Source organism: Hibiscus syriacus, unplaced genomic scaffold (assembly GCF_006381635.1).
Source record: "Hibiscus syriacus cultivar Baekdansim isolate YM2019G1 unplaced genomic scaffold, ASM638163v2 tig00113123_pilon, whole genome shotgun sequence".
Classification (NCBI taxonomy): Eukaryota; Viridiplantae; Streptophyta; class Magnoliopsida; order Malvales; family Malvaceae; genus Hibiscus; species Hibiscus syriacus.
The window spans coordinates 1,808,232-1,832,318 of record NW_024063443.1 but is presented as its reverse complement, the minus strand read 5'-3'; the positions used below and the strand labels follow the sequence as shown (position 1 = coordinate 1,832,318).

Here is a 24,087-nt window from a genome sequence, read left to right as displayed (position 1 = left end):
TTCTTTGGAAACAAAATTTACCATCTTTGAGTCTGTTTCCCTTGAAACAAAACAAAAATCTTTGAGAACGTCTCCCTTAAAAACAAATTTTATTTCGCTTGAAACAGTTTCCTTTAAATGTCATCTTTGAGTCGTTTCCCTTGAAACGAATTTTGTCTCTTTCGAGACAGTTGCTTTTAAAAAACATCATCCTTGAGTCTGTTTCTTTTGAAACATCATCTTTGAGTTGGTTTCTTTTGAAATCAGTATCCCTAAAGATGGCCAGAACTCTTCATCACCTATGAGCCGTGTCATCCACCGACCAGATCTCTTCATCACGTAGGAGTCGTGTCAACCATAGATAACCAGCCGTCCTCATCACGTAGGAACCGAGTTATCACCCTTCCTAAAGATGGCCAGAACTCTTCATCACGTATAAGTCGTGTCATCCACCACCAGATCTCTTCATCACGTAGGAGCCATGTCAACCATAGATAACCAGTCGTCCTCATCATGTAGGAACCGAGTTATCACCCTTCCTAAAGATGGCCATAACTCTTCATCACGTATGAGCCGTGACATCCACCGACCAGATCTCTTCATCACGTAGGAGCCGTGTCAACCATAGATAACCAGCCGTCCTCATCGTGTAGGAACCGAGTTATCACCCTTCCTAAAGATGGCCATAACTCTTCATCACGTATGAGCCGTGTCATCCCTGACCAGACCTCCTTATCATGTAGGAGTTGTGTCACTCTTAGACGACCCGAACTCTTCATCACGCTCGGAAATGAAGCCTATTACAAGAAGCCCAAATAGTGGCCCAATACACAACCCACGTGGAAAACCCATCAGGTTTTTGCTTCAGCTCCAGCAGCCCATCAGGACCCAACTGACCCATATTGACCCGATTTCCTCAACGAGAAGGAACAAAGTCATATTCAACAAACAATTTACCTGAAAGCGACCAGAACTCTTCAACATGGATGAGCAACGTCATCTTCAACACCAAATTATCTCCAGATTGACCCGACGTCCTCAACATGAAGGAACAATGTCATCTTTAAGTCATATGTTTTCAGATAAAGAATTGGAGCTCCAGATGCGAAGCAAACATCGTAGCTAGAAAAAATTAGGCCATTATTTATCTTTGCTTCGTCATTGTTTACACAATAGGCAAGCAAAGAGGGGCAGTTGTAATACCCTAATTTTGTCCTAAAAATGAATAGGGAACAAAACCAATGACCAAGCTTGTACTATTACTTTTTTTATTGTGGGGGGCTTTAAAAGCCAAAAAGAAATCAGAAATCAGGGCCCTGTTTTTGTAACCCCATTCCCCATTTTGTAAACTCCCAGATTTGTAAGTTTAAAAACAATAAATAAAAGCTCTTTGGTTCTCTGCTTCAGTTTTTTTTTTGCTTTCATTTCTTTTTTTTTCTTAGTCTCATTACGTGAAGGTGGTGAAGGTGTAGGCATTGGTCGTAGTTCTACATCACTGGTGGGGAGTTGTTATTGTCCAAGTTAGTTTAGAGTCCCGACCACCATGGATGGTGGTCGGAAAGGATGAACAGTGGCTTACGTAGGGCATTCGGGTTTCGTCCGAGGGGTTTTGGTCTTTTTTGAGTTGGTTCGCGTTTCTCTGTTTGTTTCGATGTTGGTTAGGGTATGTGAGGACCACCGCTTTATGGTGGCCAGCGTTTGGCCTGAGAGAAGGGACCCTTATGGCCAGTTGTGCATGCAGAGAAGAAAAATAGGAAGTTTGTTTTATGTTTTTTTGGGTAAATCACGCATAGGTCTCCTGTTTTTTAGAGCCATTTACGTTTTGGTCATTTAAAAGGGGAAAACCACTTGTCAGTCCTCCATATTTTAACCTTTTTGCTCTGGTCACTTATTTATTTATTTTTTTCGAATATGCATGCATCTTTTACTAACTTTTAATTTGGTCACTGCTAACTGCTAACTTTTATCTTATTGCATTCTAACCATTATTTATTTATTTATTGTTTCTATTATTCGATTCGACCTTGTGGTGACCAGATCCGGGGTATGATCCACATTATTATGGTTCGGACTATGCTAACTACTGACTTTTATTTTTATTGCGCTCTAACCTTTGTTTATTTATTTATTGTTTCTATTATTAGATTCGGCCTTGTGGTGACCCGATCCGGGGTATGATCTACATTATTATGGTTCGGACTCTGTTAACTACTAATTTTTATTTTATTACATTCTAACAGTTATTTATTTATTTGTTGTTTCTATTATTTGATTCGGCCTTGTGGTGACCCGATCCGGGGTATGATCCGTATTATTATGGTTCGGACTCTGTTAACCGTTAATTTTTCTAACCGCTAATTACTAATTGTTAACCTTTTATTTATTTGTTTGTTTTATTTTATTTTCGAACCATGTACGACCTTACAAAAATTTGCCCCAAGGTATGATTTGCATCATTTACGGTATGAGATACATAATAAAATTTGATATTAATATTTTATTTTTATTACATTTTATTTCTGCATTTTAACTTTGTACACTTTTAAATTTATGTTTTTATTTTCTTTATTTAATTTAAGTATTTACATTTTATTTGTTTTAATGTTCTAATCATTTATTTTTGTCTTTTTATTTTTTAGTACTTTAATTTTATTCGTTTAATTATTGTGTTTTATTATATGTTTATTTTATTTCTATAATTTAATTTTTGTTGAGTTAGATTTTATTGCCTTACATTTTTGCCATGTATGTATATTATATATTTATTCGTATCATTTATGTATGAATATGTTCTTTGTACTTGGGAATTAGTTTCAAACGATTATACAAAATATTTGTTTCATTCATTTTTTTCGTTGTTTTACTCCAATATTTTCAAGAACATCGATTTTGTAAAATGAGTGTGGAAAGCTTCACTTGTCGAAGTGATGCGATCCGATACGATATTTTAACAAAATGTGAACTTGAAATAAATCAATTTTATTTTGCTAATTAATTCTTTTTATTTTAAGTTGAACAATGCGATGTGTGTTATTAAATAGCAATTTATTTTAGGCAAATATCGATTTTCATTTTTATTCGATTTGCGTTTATCGAAGAGGCAAAATTTTTTACGGATCAGAAATAGTCGAAATAGCTTTCCTGACGGAGGATTGTTAATTTCAAGATTTCTTTTCAAGATAAGCAATTTTCTCTAATTAATGCGAAGCAAATTAAATTAATTTTAATAAATGGATCACAATTTAACTTTATATTCAATTTATAGTTTCCACCATTACGACGATATGTAAGCGACACATTATCGATTTTTGGGCGTTGTGGGGGTGTTAATCCTTCCCCACACGTAACCGACTCCCGAACCCAACAAATCGAATTTTTGGTAAACGCAGACCATTTTTGTTTTCAAAACGATTTTTCTTAAAATTGTTTTAAAATACGTTTTTAGGTATTCGACCTACCTAACCCAAATGTCGATGGCGACTCCTTTCAATTTAATTCTAATTAATCCAAAATCACCCAATTTATCCAAATTAAAGTCATAATCGTTTTTTAAAATAATATTTATTTTTTTTTACGAAAAAAGGTTATGACAACACCAACGTACAACTCTCCAGCAATAAAAAAGGGGTTTGAGAGGAGGAACTCGGGGTATAACTCGAAACAATGTTACACAACAGATACTTAAGTATTCAGCAATGAAGAACTCGAGCAGCGTTGGGTAAGTATGCAACAAAAATTTTATTGCCTCTTACCTTGAGAAGAAATGCATAACTGTCGATGGCAGTCTGAATGTCACCAATCAAGTAATCACTTCGGTTCTTAGAATAAGAAAGCCCAACCCCAACCGAAGAATCTAAATAAATATTGTTGGAGACCTGAAATAAAAATAAGAAAACAAGCGTACTATGATACTTTTACCACAATAAGGGAAATCAATATAAACAAATCAAACATTTCCTTTATCTCCAATCAAGCCAAAGTAACTGAGAAATAACAACCTTGGACCAACTAGATGGACTGAGATGCAATTATGGCAAACCTCCCTTCGTCTTTGCTTCTTCGAAATTGAATGGCCCTGGAATGAACAATGAAAAAAAAAGTGCTATAAAAGTGATACAATGTCTCAATACCCTCATCTAAGTAGAATATGTTATCATGGTTGGGTTGCTATCGGAGCGAGGCTTCGATTTGACCAGCATGGGCGGTGTACTTCAACGGCGATCGGACGGGCGGATCGACGATTGGTAGCCGAAAGCTCTCCTCGTGATTAAGACGCGACGACGGTCAAATCAGGCGATTGGAGTGCTGGGGCTGGGTCGCCAATCGTTGCTGAGGCCGTTAGCGACGACGGGGCACTTCCACGGCGGTTGGAGATGCCTGATCGGAGGGCGAAGAGCTTTTGGGGATACACAGAAAATCAGGGGAGGGGGGAGGGTTTCTGGTTAGCTTGGGTAATTGGTCCCCCATTAAAATGTTTATTTTTTCATTTTAATTTATTTTTTATTTGCAAAAATTATTTTTTAATATTAAAAAATATGCCACATGGCATTTTTAATGGGTTAACGGTTAAATTTAACGGCCTGTCATGACGTGACGTATTTTGAGTTACGGAAAGAAACGTTCGGCACCAACTGAAACGAAAAAAAATTAAGCACTGAACTAGAAAAACGGATATAAGTTGTGTATATTAATGAGCTTTGTGATTTCAATTCCTCAGGTGAATTCAAATATATCGCAGCTGCAAGCAACAACATATCCAACTCTTTCTCATGTTTGCAACCCTTTCTCCGCACAACTGGCATATACATATCAGCCAAGTAACTGCCCTGCTAATACGATCAGGATTGACGACATACCAAAGGTATGCAATCGATCATACGGTTTCAGGTTCCGTTATGTTGTTTTCTTATACATTACTCCTACCTGATATTCATTTCGAGTTTTTTACATTGGTTCAATCCGATACTGCCCGTTAAATTTCAGGTATCAGTGACTAATTGTCCAATCTATTTGCAGATATTGAAAGTATTTACTTGTTCAGAAGCCAACAATGGGACCTGTCAAGGGGGACAATTCATATCCAGTAACGATTCGAGGCCTACACAAGTTCGATTCAAAATCTGCTAAACGTTTATCCAGGCGTGGAGAGTCTAGTCCAATGCCAGTCCGTGAAGGACGCATTCTCGGAGATCCTTGCCAAACACTGCAGACCATGGAAGCGATCGGCGCACATTGCGTGGGCGGCAATGGTTCTTCTCTCCGTCGTCACGGTAATTTCAGTTCTCGTATGGACAGTGCAAGCTCGCCATGATCATGAACTTCATTCATCAGACATTTCATCCAAACCCGAATCTCAAGCAACAGATTCGTCGGAATTACAGAAAAATAACGAAGTGATAATCAAGCATCACCCGACAAATCATGATTCAGTTTAAAAGAAAAAGCACCGAAGAACTCAAGATTGATACCTTGGAAGACAAGGCAGGCTGCAGCTTCCAGAAAATACTAGTTTTGTACAGGTAGAGATACGAAATTAATTAAACTGAAATAATGATGGAGATAATTTATCTGAGGTAGGTAAAGAAAGATAGAATACAAGTGCCATTTTGTTTGGTCTGATTTTAAGTTTAGGTACTGTAGTTGATTACATACTTTTTACTTACTTAATTTACCATCAACCCCTTTAGACAATGCAAACATATATTTGAAGAGAAATAAAATTGATTCATTTAAATTAAGGTGTGGGGTTTTAATAATAAAATGTGTATTTAACCTCTCAATTGGTCAATTTCTCTTAAATTGATATCTAATATTTACATAAATTTAGTAGACAAACCCTAAACCCATCATCATAAATATGATCCTTTTTTCAGGAAATTCATTTTGTTCTTATCTGTCAATGGAGAAACATAAAAGATTATGACAATGTTAAAATAATTAACATTAAGTTAGAAGAATAAAAAAGGAAAATGTTAATTGAGTTAATAATTTTTTAAGAGTTTGATCTTAATTTAATTTGACTCAAATGATATCAAACAAAGAGAAAATTAGAAAAAACAAGAGACATAGTTTGGTTTGAAAATTTAACCTCTATTCTATTTTATGTTGATTGAAAGCATAAAACATAGATTTCTTTTACACAAATTTACATTACAATAAAAATAATTATTCATGTATATAAATATTAGGAGTTAGATATCAAGTTGTTTTTGAAAATCTTCTTGTACTCTCTATTCCATACATGGTTTTTTTTTCTTGTGAAGTGTGAACTCTGGTTTAATAAATCTATGAAAACATATGAGAAGCCATGAAATATCTGATTTCAGTCTGCAGCAACATTTTCACACACAAAAAAGAAGATATTATTCATCTGAGACAGGGAACTGTACTATATGACAAAATGAAAGAATTATAAATTGAAAGAACAGATGAACATAACAAAAAAAAAGAGATGCAGTAGTGACCTCAAAGTTCAAACAGCATACAATGTCAAGTTGATGGCAGCATTCAATTCAACTACAACCACTTGTGAAATATGTTATTGATCCTATTTTCCCAAAGCTGATAAGACCCTAAACACCCAGAGAGAAGATAAAACAAATTGTCAGTTCATCATAAAAGAATTCATTTTGAAAGAAAAATCCAAGTTAAAGCTTATGAAACCATGCTTATCTAAAGGTTCAAAGTAGACCCAGAAACACTTTTGAAGCTTTTTTCGCAGATTGCAAAAGATTTTGCTACTAGGCAAACCCACACGGCAAGTGCTGTTTCGATTTGTTTATTCTAGTTTACAGGAAGAACTGCAGATCATTGGTCATTTTTGAGATGCAGCTGCAGTTTCACTCAACGATGAACCTAATTGAAGCATAAGAGGATATACAGGACTGAACTCCTTGTCTCCTCTAGCCCTAACCTTTGCAGCATAATCATCCAGTGTTGCCTTGATTCCTTTCCAGATCTGATCTTCTCCTTGAGAATCCAGCCACAACGAATATTGCAAATGTGTAAGTTTGTTCCTCTGGAGCGGCGATTGCAAGTCTTCAGGGCCTCGGGAATAGATATGATGCAGTATGGCACTAGATGGTAAGTCTTGAAGAAGAGGAGATGCTCCTAGTTGAGAAGTTTCCAAGAAGATTAGTGGCCGGAATGCTCAAAGAGCTCGGTACGGTGCACCTAATTGTTCAACTGGGAACAAATTTTGGCCCACAGCTAATTCCAGCTCAGCCATGTCTCTGACCATTCTCAGCTTCCCCGACTCTGAAAGGGGTCTAACAAGAGAAGCGTGCGTGATAAAGAGAATCAAAACCCTTGAAGCCATGCTCCTCACAAGCCTTGTGCATATGGTTTCTGTTCCTGCAGTTGTAGCATTGGCTGAAGATGGCAACAGCCTTGAAAGGAACTCACGACGAAAGTGAAGAATGGACTTTTGCAACTCCTCCATGTAAGGCGAAGCATTGTTGTCCATAGCAGCATCCATGCCCAATGCAGAAAAGTTCTGGTCATGGATTTGCAAGATGCAAGATTCAAGATGATCAATCATTGCCTGGAACAAGGATGTTATAGAGTCACAAGCAACACCATATATTGCACCAAGGTGACAACACATCTGCAGCAATAGTTGGAAGCCCCATGATCATAGAAGTTGCACGTGTGTGAATTTCTTGTAGATGCTGACATAATGCGAAGTTCTTGAGCTGAGATGCGGTAGCAGGACCAGATACTTGGCGGGCTTCAGGACCAATTGATATCTGCCAGTTTAACAAAGTTGAATACACGTATTATTGCATATATATGTGTGTGTTTTGGATACAACAATTATGTACTATATGACACACACAGAGTTGTATTAGTTGGTATACTACTATAAGATTCGGCCAAGACTTTTCAGGGTTGAGGAAAGGAAATCTTCAGAAATCACCAATGAGATTAAACTGATCACTAGTAGTGAATGTGTTTATTTGATGATAATTAAACTTTACCCCATGCTGTTACATCATGATGCAATATAATCACTGTGACCTAATTTCCCAAATATACCAAAAACTTACAATGGCACTGCAGGGACGAAATACTAATGAGTTCTTAATCATAAACTCGTATAGACAAACCATAGCAGATATATGAAAGGCAATGAAGAGGTAACATCGTTCATCCTCCCCTACCCTGAATCCTGATCCAAATTCTAAATCAGGGATGTAAAGTGTTTAGTAATTAGTGTATACTAATGTATAATTCAGCACATAGAAGTTACTGAATTCAGTAAGGAAACAGATTTTGCACAGGAAAAATGAAATACCAGATATTCAGCTCGTTCTGCGATCAGCAGCAAAACCTTACTAATTTCACGCAGCACAAGAAGAGTCAATCGAGCATCCAATTGAACAGCTTCGATTTCTTCCTGAATGCAAGAGAGAATTCGAGAGATCTGTTCTTTGGAAGGAACACTACCACGACTGGATACTGGGAAAACAGAATTAACAATATCTGACAGACGTCTTAGGCAGCCAGCCAAGAAAGCCATCTGAAAAGTTTCAATAGCCGCAACCATTTGAGCTTTTCCCTCTGAAGTTATGGCTGGTAACACCCCCTTGACGTCAGTGTCACGTGAAATTCCATCAAGAAGATTTTCCATCATAGAGAAGAGCTTCGGATACCCATTTGTGAATATCTCTTTGACAAAACTGGATGCAGTAAAAGCAGACTTCATTGGATAGCAAAAGCCTTAACTAGAGCTTCCCACACCCGATCTGTCAGCATGGGATCACCCTCCTGCACCAATCAGTATAAATAATTACAGTGAAACAGCAGTTACATGTTATGTTATGTCACTTCCTATGTTGTTATGACTTTCATTTCATGTCTAACACTAAATTAGACTAATTCAATTATGAATCAAAATGCGTTTACCTTGATGACTTCATCAAGCAGAAAGACATGTGAAAAGGGATCTCTCTTCTTAGACAAAACCCTCTGCAAATGCCAAATTGCAACCATTATAGAATGCAATTGATCCATACAACTCTCCATCCGCTGCCACAAGGCCTCTCTTGCCTTCCCACTTCCCCCAATCTGCGGGGTTCCACTCCCCCTAATACCTCCAGGACCGAATCCGCTGCCACCAGCTGAAATGGCCTTCATATCCAATGCCACACTCACACTCACACTCTTCACACCCATTCCCTTATATTTATTCACCAATTGCTCCACCGTCCCTCTCAACTCCCCAAGATTGTAAAACACTTGCAACCCAGTCCCCACCTCAGCCTGATTCAACCCTTCCATTCCCTTTTCCAAAACTTTCATTGCTTCACTTCTTAACTTACTCCCTATCTCTTTGACCGCATTCATTTCCTCGTCGACCATATCGATACCGCCAATATCATATTCCTCATACAAGGTCAAGACATCATTATGAAACTGAGCAGCCTTAGCAAGATCCAGCTTATCAGGCTCTGCCTCAGCGGAGAGTCTTGGAGAGGATTGAATTATGGGGTTCGGAGAGCTCAGATCGGACTCGACGAACCGAAGATTGAAGCGAATAGATGGAAGATCTAAGAGTGGAGAGGGAAACCTCAACGTTGTTGAGAGAAGATAACTGAGTGAGGAGGAGCGGGTGGTTGACATGGACGTGAGAACGGATTTGGGAATCGAGTTGGCGGATGGCTTGGAGGAGGTGTTCGGCGGTGGAAGCGGGGGATCCGGAGGAAAGAGCGGCGGATAAGAAGGTGGTTGAAGAGAAAGAAGGGGAGAGGAAAGGGGAAAGGATTGGGTCTTTGGCGAAAGAATCGAGAATGGAAGAAGGCGGAGGAGGAGGAGCATGAGGAGAAGCCGGAGGGTTTTTGAAAGTGGAGAGACGGTGGAGAGGGGAGGAGGCGGCGGCGGTGGGTCTTTGGAGAGGAGCCGGCGAAACAATCTCTTTGGGTTTTCCGAATCAAAAAAAGAACACAAATATTTCAGATCTATCAAGTAATTAAAAGAAAATTTTAAGAAAAGATTGAAGGAAAAAAATGCAGAATCATTTTGAAAGTAACTGTAGTTATAACATTCCGTAGGGCAAACACTACGTAGCCCCGGGTGATATCTTAAGACTTCATGATTTTCAATTATCTTTATGTACGTGTTGGTTTAATATAAATATTTTGATATCGTTTAATTAAGTATTGAATTAAAAAGATAATTATTATATTATTATTTTTGGATTTTAATATTAGTATAAAGATGGTTGAGTGTTTATTGTTATATAATTTAGGTTTAATATAAAATTAAGTGTTTAAAGTATACGACAACAACAACAACAATACCCTATTTCCATATGCAATGGGGTAAGGGGAGGTAGAGTAGTAGGCTGCCCCAAACGCCAGGTTTGAGAGCAACTTCCGTGTAAGACCTCCAGCAGTCAAAAAATTAAAAAGAAAGATAAAATGCAATGCATGTATAAATAAATAGAATAAATACATAGCTGAAACATGCATCATATGCAGTCCACGTATGCGCGTCTTTAATGGGAAGTAATCCTTGCAAATAAATCTCTGCGTGAAAATCTCTGCATATAGATAGAAACGTAAGACCCGACTAAATTTTAAAAGATGAAACCTGAAGAGAATGATACACAATAATCAACGATAGCAAGCTACAAGAAGGAATTAAGTCAAATGGGTTAAAACCTAAACTAAGGCAACACTACTCCGCTACCCTAGTTCTAAGCCTTCAAAAATTCTAATGACAGAAACGCATATAAAGTAAAAGTCATTGGAAATTATTACAAAGGCATTAAAAGGAAGACAGAGATGTTACACCCTATGTTTGTGACCCGTACTACTCGGCTACCCTAGTCTTAAGTCTCCATACTTTCCTATCAGAGGTCATGTCCTCGGTAATGGCTAAATCCTTCAAATCATATCTCAAGCAGTCTTCCCACTTCCTCCTTGGTCGTCATCTCCTTCTGGCACCGTCAACTGTAATCGACTCTACCCTCCTGACCGCATCCGACGGTTGTCGCCTAAGGACATGTCCAAACCACCGTAATCTTCCCTCCCTCATCTTTTCGGATACCGACACCACCCCCAAGGACATCCTAATAGCAGAGTTTGGTGTCATGTCCCACAGAGTCCTACCACATGTCCATCGAAGCATTCTCATTTCTGCGGCCTCCATCCTCCTTTCGTGATCCTTCTTGATTGCCCAACATTCTGATCCGTACAGCAGCGCTGGTCTTATTGCCATTCTATAAAATTTTCCCTTAAGTTTTTAGGCACCTTCTTGTCACACAAAACTCCAGTAGCAGCCCTCCACTTTATCCATCCCGCCTTTATACGGGTGTAACGTCATCATCTACACCCCCATCTTTATGTATCATAGACCCGAGGTACTTGAAACAATCCTTTGAGGGGAGAACATGTCCTTCTATGCATACTTCCACATCTGCATCGTTTTGGTTCCCACTGAAGTTTGAACATAAATACTCTGTCTTTTCAATATTGATCCTGAGACCTTTTTCTTCCAAAGCAGTTTTCCAGGTAGCCAGTCTACTATTCAACTCAGTTTTTGTTTCAGCAACTAGGACAATGTCGTCAGCGAAAAGCATACACCATGGGACACCGTCTGGTGTCGCCAAAAAGATGTCGTCCATAATTAAGGCGAAGATGTACGGGCTAAGAGTTGACCCCTGGTGGAGTCCGATTTCCACCGGGAATGCCTCAGTGTCGCCAAATGTAGTCCTGACATAAATAGTAGATCTACAATACATATCACGAATCGCTCGGATATAAGCGGTTGGGATCCGTCTCGTTTCCAAGGTTTTCCAGATCGTATCGCGTGTGACGCTATCATACGCCTTTTCAAGGTCAATGAACGCCATGTGAAGAACTCTATTTTTTCCCTATATTTCTCCATAAGCCGTCGAAGTAGATGAATTGCCTCCGTAGTCGACCTGCCTGGCATAAAACCAAATTGGTTTTCCGAAACCCTAGTAACCTGTCTCAACCTAGCCTCTATCACCCTTTCCCATAGCTTCATGGTATGACTTAGTAGTTTAATACCTCTGTAGTTGCCTCAACGTTGGGGATCTCCTTTATTCTTAAAGATTGGTATCACCGTAGACTCTCTCCACTCCTCTGGCATCTTGGCAGTCTCTAAAATAATATTAAAGATGTTGGTCAACCACTTAACTCCCTCTTCCCCTAGGGCCAACCACACAGTGATAGGAATTTGGTCTGGGCCAACAGCTTTGTCCCTCCCCATCTTTCTAAGAGCCATTTTGACTTCCTCAAACCCAATCCTACTTGTAGGGCGGTTATTGGCTGTAGTATGATGGTTGGCTGACCCATCAACGGTCATATCTCTACAGGGCAAGACACCATCATTAAATAAGCCAAAGAAATAACTACCCAAACCCTCTTAATATCATGGTCTTTCACTAAAAGAACACCACTGTTGTCCTTTATAAACCTAATGCTACCGAGATCCTTTTTCCTATTTTCCCTGGATTTTGCAAGCCTGAAGATGTCGTTTTGTCCTTCTTTGGTGTCTAATCTCTTGTACATTTCCTCGTATGCCTTATCATTTGCTTTAGCCACTGTTTTCTTGGCTTCCCGCTTTGCCTCCTTGTATCTTTGTTTAGCTCTCGATCTTTCTTCGTCGTCATTGCATTGTAGAAACTCCTTGAAGCAAGTTTGCTTTGTCTTCACCTTAGTTTGGACTTTGTCGTTCCACCACCACGATTCTTTATGTTCTTTACCTTCCCTGTCGACAACCCAAGGGTGTTTTTGCCCACCTCTCTGATGGTTTTTGCCATATTTTTCCATAACATATCTGCATTATTTGCGTTTGTAGTTCCAAAAACCTGTATTAGACAAAACCTTACTCCTAAAGTCATCAGCTGTCGCTCCAAGTAAGTTTTTCCAAAGGATCCTAGGTTTACCAAGTTTAGTTCTCCTATGAGTGTTCCGCCCGTGGCGAACGCGGAACACCAAAACCAACAATTTGTGTTGTGATGCACATGCCTCTTCAGGGAACACCTTACAGTCAATGCAAGCCCATCGATCCCGATTTCGAACCAGAATGTAGTCGATTTGGGTACAATGTCCCCCGCTATGGAACGTAATCAAGTTCACATCTTTCTTGTTAAAGAAGGAGTTAATGACCAACATATCGTGTGCAGTAGCAAATTCAAGCAACGTACGCCCCTCCTCGTTCTACTACCAAAACCGAAACCTCCATGAACACCGTCATACCCGTCAGTTGCACTACCTATATGACCATTGAAGTCTCCCCCTATGAAAACTCTTTGGTCCTCCGGAATGCTCCTAAGTACATCATCTAACTGATCCCAGAAGCAACGTTTTTCCCCCTCCCCTAAGCCAACGTGTGGGGCGTACACTGAAAGGACATTCACCACTTCCGCTTCTATGATAACCTTAATCATCATGATCCTATCCCGGTATCTACAAACTTCAACTACATTTTCCTTGAGCCTAGAGGATACCAAGATACCCACCCCATTTCTAGCGTTATCTACGCCTGAATACCACAACTTGTACCCATTACACTCTCTGGCACGAGCCCCTTTCCACCTAGTCTCCTGAATACAAGCAAAATCTATTTTCCTATTATAAAGTACGTCGGTCAGCTCCAGCAGCCTAGCATTTAATGTGCCTACATTCAACGAACAAACTCTAAGTCTAGTATCCTTGACACCACTCTGTCGGGCCCTCCCCCTATACGCCCTATTGGATCTAAAAGAAGGACAAGACCTCAAGTAATCATCTATAGACGAAGCTATGAGGGACAATGAAAAAGGAAATCCAAAGAAGACAAAAGATGCACCAATAAAAACTTGATAGGATTTTAAGATAAATTAACACTATCTTAGTTTAATTTAGGGCAATACAGAACAGTTAAAAAAAACTGTAAATCGTTCCACCAAAAAAAAACAGATCTGAAAACCAAAAACAGATATGAACAAGGCACATACGCAATTGAAGTAGAGATTGATAAACCTCCAACAGAAATTGAAGAGGGAAAAAGATAAAGACCGGCAGATAATTGAAGCAAAACAAAAACATGCACTAGTACCAAAAACTGAATCAGAGAGCTATAAGCGCATATAACAAAGATTATATAATCAACTATCATATATTTTTTTAACACTAAAAACGCATGCAAAACTAGAAACAATTGTTGCAATTTGTATTTGGGTTTTCTCTTAAATTAAACGAGGGTACCAGAATCAGGGAGTGAAGGATGGGATGCGAAGTGCAGGAAAGCGAGATGGGCGGCGGCGTTTTGGGCTTCCTTGGAAGACCTGGCCGGATTCCGAGATCTGCAAATGCTTTACCCTAAAAATAAATACCTTGAAAAGAAAGCAAGAAGAACCAGATCCGATGAATTAGCAGATCCAAAGATCCACTAATTTTCTTGAACCTTGAATATAGGTAAGTGAATCGAAAAAAAAATGAAATTGTAGCCCAGAACTACAAAACACCGCAACAAATGGTATCTTCAGAAAAGGATTAAATTGATGTCTAACATTTTTTCAGTTATATTTTTAGGTGTTTACCGTTATATTTTTATTTTTTACTTTTTAATAATAAAAATATTTTTTAAAAAAAACTTAATTTATTTATAAGAATACCTAATTTTTTTATTAAAATTATAAAAAACCTAAAAAACTAAAATTTCTCATTTTAACCCATTATCAATTGTCTTCATTCATCTCCGGCCATCATCGTCATCGTCGAACAATTCAGTTTTGATCGGAATTACACGGTGGTTCGAATAGTGGTGACGGTGTGACTTATAAACATCATAATCGATCGGAATCGATGAAGAACGACGACGATCCGACGAACCTTTAAACGCTTCTCCACAGTAAACGGTGACAGATTACAACGAAAGGCCAAAGGGGGTTTGATCGAGAGTTGATGCAGATGCTAATAACAGTGGCGATGACGGTCACGACTAACTGATCGGTGGCTATGGGAGGGGGAGGGGAATGAGAGGGGGGAGAGGGACGAGCTGCTGTTGGTACTTTTTTTAAATTTTTTAAACAAATTTTCAAAATTACCAAAAACCCGACACCTACTACTTAACGAGGATTTTTAACTACAGTTAACAATCGAGAACCTAAAAATTAAAATTGGAAACATTTGGCGCCTATTTTAAGCGAAAAACTTCTTTAGGCACAAACATTTTTCAAGGCTTACTTTGAACACTTATTTTTGTATTAAACTAATAATTTAAAATAGATACTACCTTTTAATCACTTTAATTTCATAAAAAATAATCCATATTTCCATACAATTTAATATATTAATAATTCATCCGATCAATGCAATGACAACAAATTTACAAGTGTAACTGCAAGTCTACAAGGTTTAGATGCAATCTTCCTCTTTTATGTCAACATCAATTTTACATATCGTAATTCATAGCATCCTTTCGTGTTAATATAATGTTTTCAGCCTCATCTGTAAAGAAAAAAATGTTTTTTTATAATCTAAAATGATTATAAAGCAGTGTTTATTCAAAACTTTATTAATAATACGTAACTATTTATGTAAAATTAGACTAATTTCTTATAAAGTCATATTTGTTTTTTGATCATTTTCACATATTAAAGGGGGAAAAGAGTGTTTTTTAATAGGGCAAAGGAAAGGGAGATTGGATTAGAAAGGAAAACACAAAACTTGCACAAGTCATGAAACATCTAACGCTGTGCCGCTTGAGGAGGAAAAAGAAGGCCGTTCTCGGCAATTCATCCATAATCGCATGCTTCAACCAATATCTTACCTACAGAATCGAAACAAAAACGTCATGTTAAAATTTCAGGGCTGTTTTGGCCCATAATACGATGCAACAATTAAGTAAATAAAATGCATTTTTTAAGGCTCGAGTTGGAAAATGAATTTAAGGCTTGAAATCACAAGATAAGATAGCAAAGCAATCACCTAAATAACTACCATCCCATTCAAATATCGTCGAAAACTTAGTTCATTCTGATCTTTAGGGGAACGTATTCTGTACCCGGAAAATGGAAGGTGGGAACAACAAAATCGATACAAGTATCCGGGAAAAATGGAAGGTGGGAACAACAAAATCAATATATAAGTATCCGGGAAAAATGAATGGTCTGAACAACATAATAACCGATAAGAACGAATCAAACAGGACGCGATTATCATTGACATCGATGAATGTACTTCAAACAGAACATAAAGCCTTTCCCCTTAAGCAACACTCGACCCTCTTCCAATGTTACGTCCCAGAACCCATCAAACCAAAGCTCAAACTTGGGTTTTTTTCCATTTGAAATGTTCATTTAGATCATCAAGAAACGGATGTTGTTTAACCTCTCACTGATTCTGCCATCAAAATTTTGGCTTACATTCTAAAATGCCCAGAAAAAGCTAGTCTCTCCACACGAATTCGGAGAAACTATACATCGAACCTTGACCGAGATTTTAGATTAAATATCCAATGGCTGCATTTTGTTTGTACGAATCCTTTGAAAAAGTAATTTGTTTTTTGGATTTTGAATCTAAGCACCACAAACTTAAATAGTGACTAGAGTTTCTTGCTCTTTAAACTATTACAGGTACTCAACTTCGGTCAAGTTTTGGACTTCATTTAAGAATCTGTCTTACCCTTGACTCGATTCGGAATATGGATAAACTTTTTTTTCTATGTTTTCCTTTTCATATTTTAGGAGAATCATAACCTCGTATTCATGTTCGAATATGCATAGGACATATATATTTTAGAAAGAAAAATGAAGAGTCCAGGTAAATATAGCACCTAGCTTCAATGGTAAATACTTGGACGGGGAAAAACTATTTTAGTATTTCAACAGTCTTTAAGACTTGGTAAATTAACTTGGTTACAAGTAAAATTACAAATTTGAATCCCATAATATTTACATGTTAAAGAATTCTTGGGTTCATCCTATTATCTAGTGAGGAAGTGCACATGATTGTCGAAAATCAAAATCAATGCAACACTAGGATAATTGAGAAAGATGGAATGTATTATATATAGACAAACAGATAAATAGATAGATACAAAAGAATAACACAATTAATACATATACTAATTGAAGATGAAAACGTATGTACACAATAATACCTATAAAGAATATAAACTAAAGAATTGACCGCTAATGTTTAAATTTGTATTTTCACCACTAATATTTAAAAACTTACATTCTAGTCACTAACATTATTGATTTATTACATTATAATCACTTGGTTGTTAATTTTCTAAAAGCATAAGCTTACTCATGCAAGATGGACCATTTATGTAGTTCACCAAAGAAGATAAAACAATGAAGAAGCATAAGTGAAAAAACCTTAGGAGGCAACGCTAAAAGCGAGTACATGCAGCAGATCAATTCCATGCAACAAAAACAGGTAGGAAAAACGAGATTAAACATGTATCATAACGTGAAGTGATGTATATCCAAGCTTCACCTATGAAATAATTTCCCTCGTAACCTAATCAAAGTTACTAAACCATAGAAACCGTCCATCAAGAATAGGTTCATGGCTAACAATGGAAAGGCTAAGAAGAATAGTGCATGAAAGTATGATATCTAGCATGTAATAGGTTCAAACAAAAGCATTGAAAGTTAAAAGAAACTTCAACCTAAATCGTAGATGACTAGAAAGTTCCAACTTCAGAGATTCCATTACTCCTAAATTTTTTAAGTTCTAAATTAACAAAGTTCTACTTCACATATGCAATTTTCAGAATGAACATGCAGCCATCGAAAAGGGAGGATAATAACAGTCATCTAACAACCATCATCGCATAACAAACATCAATCAAAGACCGTCCCGAAATTAACTAGTCAAGCAGCCGCATGTACGAGTTGAAAATAAGCAACGGAAATTACCTAGATTGAAGGAGATTTCATGGCTAACTCCCTGTCCCTTGTCCACCTGGAGGATTTGTTTGCTGCTGTTGCTTCTGCTGAATCTGGAGCAGCAGGTTAGCTGCAAATTGCAACGTTGACTGGTATTGCTGGTTCTTATCAATCTCTACATCTGATGTGCCATGACCAGCTCCAGAAGGCACAGATTGCAGTAGCTGTACTTGACTAGGCGGGTCCATATTTTTACTGTCAGCTTGCATCAGATTTAGTGGCTGGGAAATAGTAGCACCATGAGCCTGATTAGGCAAAACATTTGGATTGCTCGGCTGCTGAAGAGTTGGTGCACCATATAACCCGGAAGCATTGGATACATGCATCATTCCATAGCCTTTCTGTGTACCAGGAGGAACTTGAGGCTGGTACTGCTGGTTAATAGAGGCAGAAAAAACACCATGTTCACTTTGACATGGGATATTGAAATTAGTCAGTGGCATTGATGATGCGGCACCTTGCTGTTGCAAGCCGATGACAGAATCCTGAAACTGAGTGTCGCCATGGGCCATTTGGGCTGAATAGGCGGGTATACTTGATATGGTGGAGTAATGCTGAACTGGAGGTAATTGTGCTGAAGGATTAAACCCTTGGAAAGGTGGGACTGCAGACTCAGAAGCTTGCTGATCCTGGCTCCATGCAGAAGCTCCCTTAGGCGCATTTGTTTGAGCAAATGAGGACTGCGTAGTTGATATCATTGATGGAGGCTGAACACCTCCAACAGCAGTGGACTGTGAGGTCATCGGGAGAAAGGAAACTAGAGTAGCAATCAGATCAGGTGTTAAAGCAACACCAGTTTGGGACAGTGGCCCTGCAGTATTGGGTTGTGGACTTTGCATGGTAGATTGTCCAAGTGGTCTTGCAGGAGGTTTGGAGTCCTCATGCAAAGCCCTTCCATACTCCATCTTCAGAGTCTGTTCTTCTTTCAAATGACTGTAATCAGGATGAGAAAGAGGTTGATGTGGTTGTGGTGGTGCAGCGCTTGGCACCTCTGGAGACAACTTCAAAACAACACCATAGAGCCTTTCAGGTCCTAAAACTTTTAGAACTTTTGTTAAAAATTCAGATGGAGGCACCAAAAATAACGTAGTCCCATCATCGAACTTAGCAACACCAGCTCTGTTTTTTGAACCAAGGTAGCGAAGGAATTCGGTGTATGATGCAAAATCATCTTCACTGTCCGGTAAGAAGAAAACAATATCAAATCCGATGGCATCGCCACAGTGATTTGCTAGCGTATCCAATCCTGTTCTGGCTGAACAGTTAACAACTCTGGGACTGAAGAAAACAAGAAATTCAGTGTGTAACAACATAGAAACAAAGAAAACTCCAACTTAAAATAGTTTGTGGAAACAAGCCTTCAAAAACCAGGAACTCAATAGGCAAGGTCCCACCCACAAAAACAAAGACATAAGCAAACAGGAAACTTCACTCAAGTCTGTGAGATATACTAATGACATTAGCGACAGCTAAATGTCAAATTTGTAGGTTAGATGAAAGAAATTCAAGAGGAGTTCAGTTAGCGAACATATTGCAAGTGGCACAAAAATAGTTCCAAAAGCCAACACAAATTTCAACTATTTTATCTTCCTTTGCATTACATGTGTCTGATGTACCTGTACCTGAATGCTCAACAAATTCTCCCTTCTTCAATAGAACCAATATTATTTGGACTTGGGTGTGAGTGTTAAATACGATTATGCATATGACATGGATGTGTTCATATTTTTCAAGTGTGGGAATTGGGTATTTTCAAGTAAGAATAACAATCGCAGTAACATGGAATAGAATATTCACAATAAAGAAACAAACAAATTAATGTGTCCAACAATCATTCTCAAAACAGATCCATCAGATAAAACCCCTATACGCTATGAACAAAAATTAAAAACTAAAAGCAAAGCACATTGGATATTTACATGGAATGAACAGGGGATCGAGCATTTTCTTTACACAATGGAAATTTGCAAAGAAGTACCAAGGAAAAAAGAACAACACTTACAGTTCTGTATCTAGCCCCTTTCCAATGGGAACACATCGAGCATGACAAACAGGCGTTCCGCCTTTAGCAATAATGCCTCTCCATATGAAATCATTATCAGGAGGGGCTACTCCAGGTCCACCGTAGTGACCTTTCCAGGCCCAGGACTTAAATGACCCTTCCCCTGGATATTCACAAATGGACCAGAAGCACCTCCACCAATTACTGGCCTAAGATCATCAATAGGCATTACAGTCTCTATCCTCGACCGTTTTGCATCTCTCTGAAATTGGTTCGCATCATAAACATCCCATGAACCAGATGCTTGTCTTGGTGAAGGCCTAAAACCTTGAGCAGAAGGAACAGCAGGAGATGGCCTTCCCCGGTTTATACCAACGAGATTTTTAAGATCAGCATCCAGCATATTGTGATGTACATATGAATCATTGTATTCTTGATGACTAAAAGACCTGATCGGCACATTTGGTCCAAGAATGCCACTGGATGGCAATGATCCAGATACTGTATTTGGTAGTAATGAATGATTTTGACCAAGAATTTCCACATGTGAAGGCCTAAATGGATGGTCACTGAGCATCATGCCAGGCCTTGGCCCCTTCGTGCCAGAATCAAAGCCGTAATCTCTCCCAGGTGCAAGTTGACTACTTGAGTACATAATGGTGATCCTTGGATCACTAAACAAACGACCCTGTAAACCCTCCTTTGCACGCCGAGCTTCCTCCACACTCCTAAACTCCACAAGGGCATAGTTTCTTGAAGGGAAGCTTTTCATGTTCTCAATCTCACCAAAAAGTATCATGGCATTATGAAGCATTTGTTCATCAATTTGCACGGAGGGAGGATACCCTACCCACAAAACTTTGCTAGGCTGACCATCAACTTTTTGGCCACCTAATTGAGAATGCTGCATAAATGATTCGACAAATCAGAATGCAAAAACATTCAAGTCAGGCAATAAATGTAAGTGCAGGAACGATGAAGAACATTATGCAAAATCTAGATCGAAAGAAGCTTTTCGGTTTAGAACTCACAGCCCTTTTTGCAAGAGAATGGCTGTCGGAAGACCCCATCCTTCCAGAAAAAGTCCCATCTCTAAGGTCATGATTATTAGGCCACTGATCCTGTCAATAGGATCGATAAGAAAATTCATCCAATGTCATAACTACCAGCACATTAAAGAGTTATAAATGTGTAATTCAAGATACAAGGAATGGAGAACTGGATAGACAAGCTTCAAGAACAGGAAAATATTGGTGTGGGAACTATCAACAAGACGCCAATCCTAACCAAAAGGCAATTCCTGTGTCATTCTGACTCTCCATTTTTCCTGATGTAACTGAACATGAGTATGAAGATATGCCCTCCAAGGACCCTCAGAACACATGAAAAAATTTGGAAGAAATTTTGAGAATGCCCATTTTGAGCACAAACTTGTTTCCAATCGCCTCAGTTGAGCCCGAGTAACATAAAATAGTTCTAACTAGTAAAAGAAGATTTGAAATTCCAAATGCAGGTACTTACTCTTCTTGAAGGGTGGGATCTCAAGAAATCAACACGAATCAGCTCCCCACCTATTTGCTTCCCACTCATGTTTCTCATGGCCTCAGAAGCATCTTCCATGCTAGAATATTCAACAAATGCAGTGTTACGATCTCTAAGGAACTTGAAATCTTCAATTTTACCAAATTTACGAAACACTTCTTCCAATTTTTCCTTTGAAACAGTCTGGCTAATCCCACCAACCCATAGATTCTTACAAGGTCTTGCCTGGGAAATATCACAACAAACCCCAAAAAAGTTCAAAGGTTAGACATGGTTTCTTACATAGTGCAGGGCATCTAAGGAGGGAAAACACATTAAAAACATTGCAGGAATATAAACTAAAACGCATTCTTCTGTAATTATAACATCTAATTGCTTAAAAAGTTACTCAAAGAAAAATCTAATTGCTTGAATTCATGTAATCTCAGAAATGCTCTACTATTTGTTCTATTGCAAGCAAATATTTAGATTATGACATCCTACAATTCTTCAAGTGAAGAAAAAAACTATCATTTTCTACATGCACAATTTCTAATCCATATGAAGCTCGCCATACTGAAGTGGGCTCTTTTGATATGAAAGATTTAAACTCATTTTAAGTTGTATTAACTGTCATCTTCAAAACAAAAACAAACAAACAAATCAAAATCCATCACTCTATATGTTCTCTAGCCTCTAGAAATAAAATAGATAATTAAAGTTCACATGCGTATCATTCTGTTGATTAATTGGCTTGTTTGTTTAATCACCTAAACAACAATTTTGTCAAACTCCATTTAACCATCTTGTTTGTTTAATCCAAATCTAATTTACCAAAATTTAATCAAACTAAGATCAATTGGCTTGGAAATGTTATGGGGAGTAGTGAAAATGAATTAAAAAGCATACCAGTTTTAAAGGAATATTATAATTTGTCAAATGATGTTGCTTTAGGGTGTTCGGAGTATAAAGATTAAGGTATAATCCTTGAAGAATCCTCCTAATATACGAAAAAGTTTAAAGCGAAATCTGAATATGCCGTGTCAAAATTATATACTATCCAACACTCACGTCGAGATCGTACAATTGAATTGGTTTAAAGAAGTGATGAATTCATATAACTCAATATACGGTTACTAGTTGATACTTTTTTTTTGGGGAGATTTCTTGTTATTGATACAAGTTTGTGCATTTAAATTTATATTTGACTAGTAGTAAAAAAAAAAGATTTGATGAATATGGTAATGTGTGAACATTTATAGTCAATTGACTAAGAAATTCCTAAACATATACAATCTTATAAAACCTGCAACTCAGCTAGGAGCAATGGTATCCATTATTTCCGTTGAGAGGTTGATTGCAGGAAATATAATTGATCAAATTGTTGCTTTCGACCATTTGTGAATACTAAAAATTATTGTTTGATACAAAGAAAAAAAGTTAATCGCTATGTACATTCTTCTTCAGAAGAAGAAATTATAAGATCTCCATCATACTCGCCTCTCAAGTTCAACCCTTATATCGTGAATTTTGAAAACTACTTAGCGGTTGCGATGACTTCTAAGTTCCATTACAGTACGATCTATGGCCTTAAAGACGCTCCCATCATCTATACCCAGATTTTTTTTCTTTTTAATTGATTAAGCTCGCTTTAGCTTCATATTTTGATTGCATTTAGATTCCAGGTTTAATTCGAGGTTTCGTGAAAAATAGTAAGAATAGTTTGTGGAAAATTGTTCAAAAAACACGAATTTGGAAGACATCTAAAACATCGGTTTCTATTCAGGATTACTTCAGAACATAGACAGAAATAGTTATACAAAATTTGCGAAAAAATTGAAAACCCTAACGAGACGGAAAGGAAAAGAAAAACGAAACAAACCGGTCGAGCGAACTCAATTTTGATATGGTTTCCGTGCAAGGTTGCTCCTTGGAGAGCGTCCCTTGCCGCCTTGGCATCCTCCACGCGCTTAAAGTAGACGAAGGCGTAGCTTCTCGAAGAGTACGTGGTGACGCTATCGAGTGCGCCGAATTTGTTGAACAACTCCGTCAGATCCGAATCCACTGTCTCACCCGAAAGGTTTCCGACCCATAAATGATTCGACAGCGGTGCGGGTTCGTACGATTCTTTGCCTAGCCTCTGTAGATTCATCGGTGGACCCATTTCGCGGTCTTCAAAGTTAGGGCTCTAAGAAGCTGTTAGAACGAACGAAACTGAGAGAGAGAGAGAGAGAGAGAGAGAGAGAGAGAGAGAGAGAACTGAAACCCTAAAATGATTGAAAATCGACTACAAATGAATTTGAAGAATCCGATGGAAGGAGATTGGGGGAAATTATACAAACCTCAAGCGAGAAGGATAAAAGGATAGGGCCACATCAGAACGTTGTCGTTTCGAAACAGAAAGCCAAATCTTTAAAATAACGATTAACTGTTGTTTTAGTCCCTTTATTATGCTGAATTTTAAACTTCATTCTTATATTTTAGTTTGACATGATTTGAATATTATTTGTAAATCCAAATTGAAGACACTGTCTGTCGTTGTTGCTAAAGAAATTATATGAATTTTTCAAAACAGTCTTCAGCGTTTGGTTAACAAACAAATTTATTATACACAGACACCACAAACTTTACTATAACAAATTTATTATTGGTTAAATATCATGTT

General features: G+C 38.0%; 1 long non-coding RNA gene and 2 pseudogenes across 1 annotated transcript; all 3 read right to left on the bottom strand.

Moving 5' to 3' along the window:
• Positions 1–3,751: 3,751 nt before the first annotated feature.
• LOC120185484 lies at positions 3,752–4,055 on the bottom strand. The gene is made up of 2 exons (XR_005522124.1): positions 3,978–4,055; positions 3,752–3,854 (listed from the first exon to the last, which is right to left on the bottom strand). It is a non-coding gene; the product is annotated as an uncharacterized LOC120185484 (long non-coding RNA).
• Positions 4,056–6,477: 2,422 nt separating this feature from the next.
• LOC120185403 lies at positions 6,478–9,910 on the bottom strand (annotated as a pseudogene).
• A 5,676-nt stretch (positions 9,911–15,586) lies between these two features.
• LOC120185483 lies at positions 15,587–23,727 on the bottom strand (annotated as a pseudogene).
• Positions 23,728–24,087: the final 360 nt, after the last annotated feature.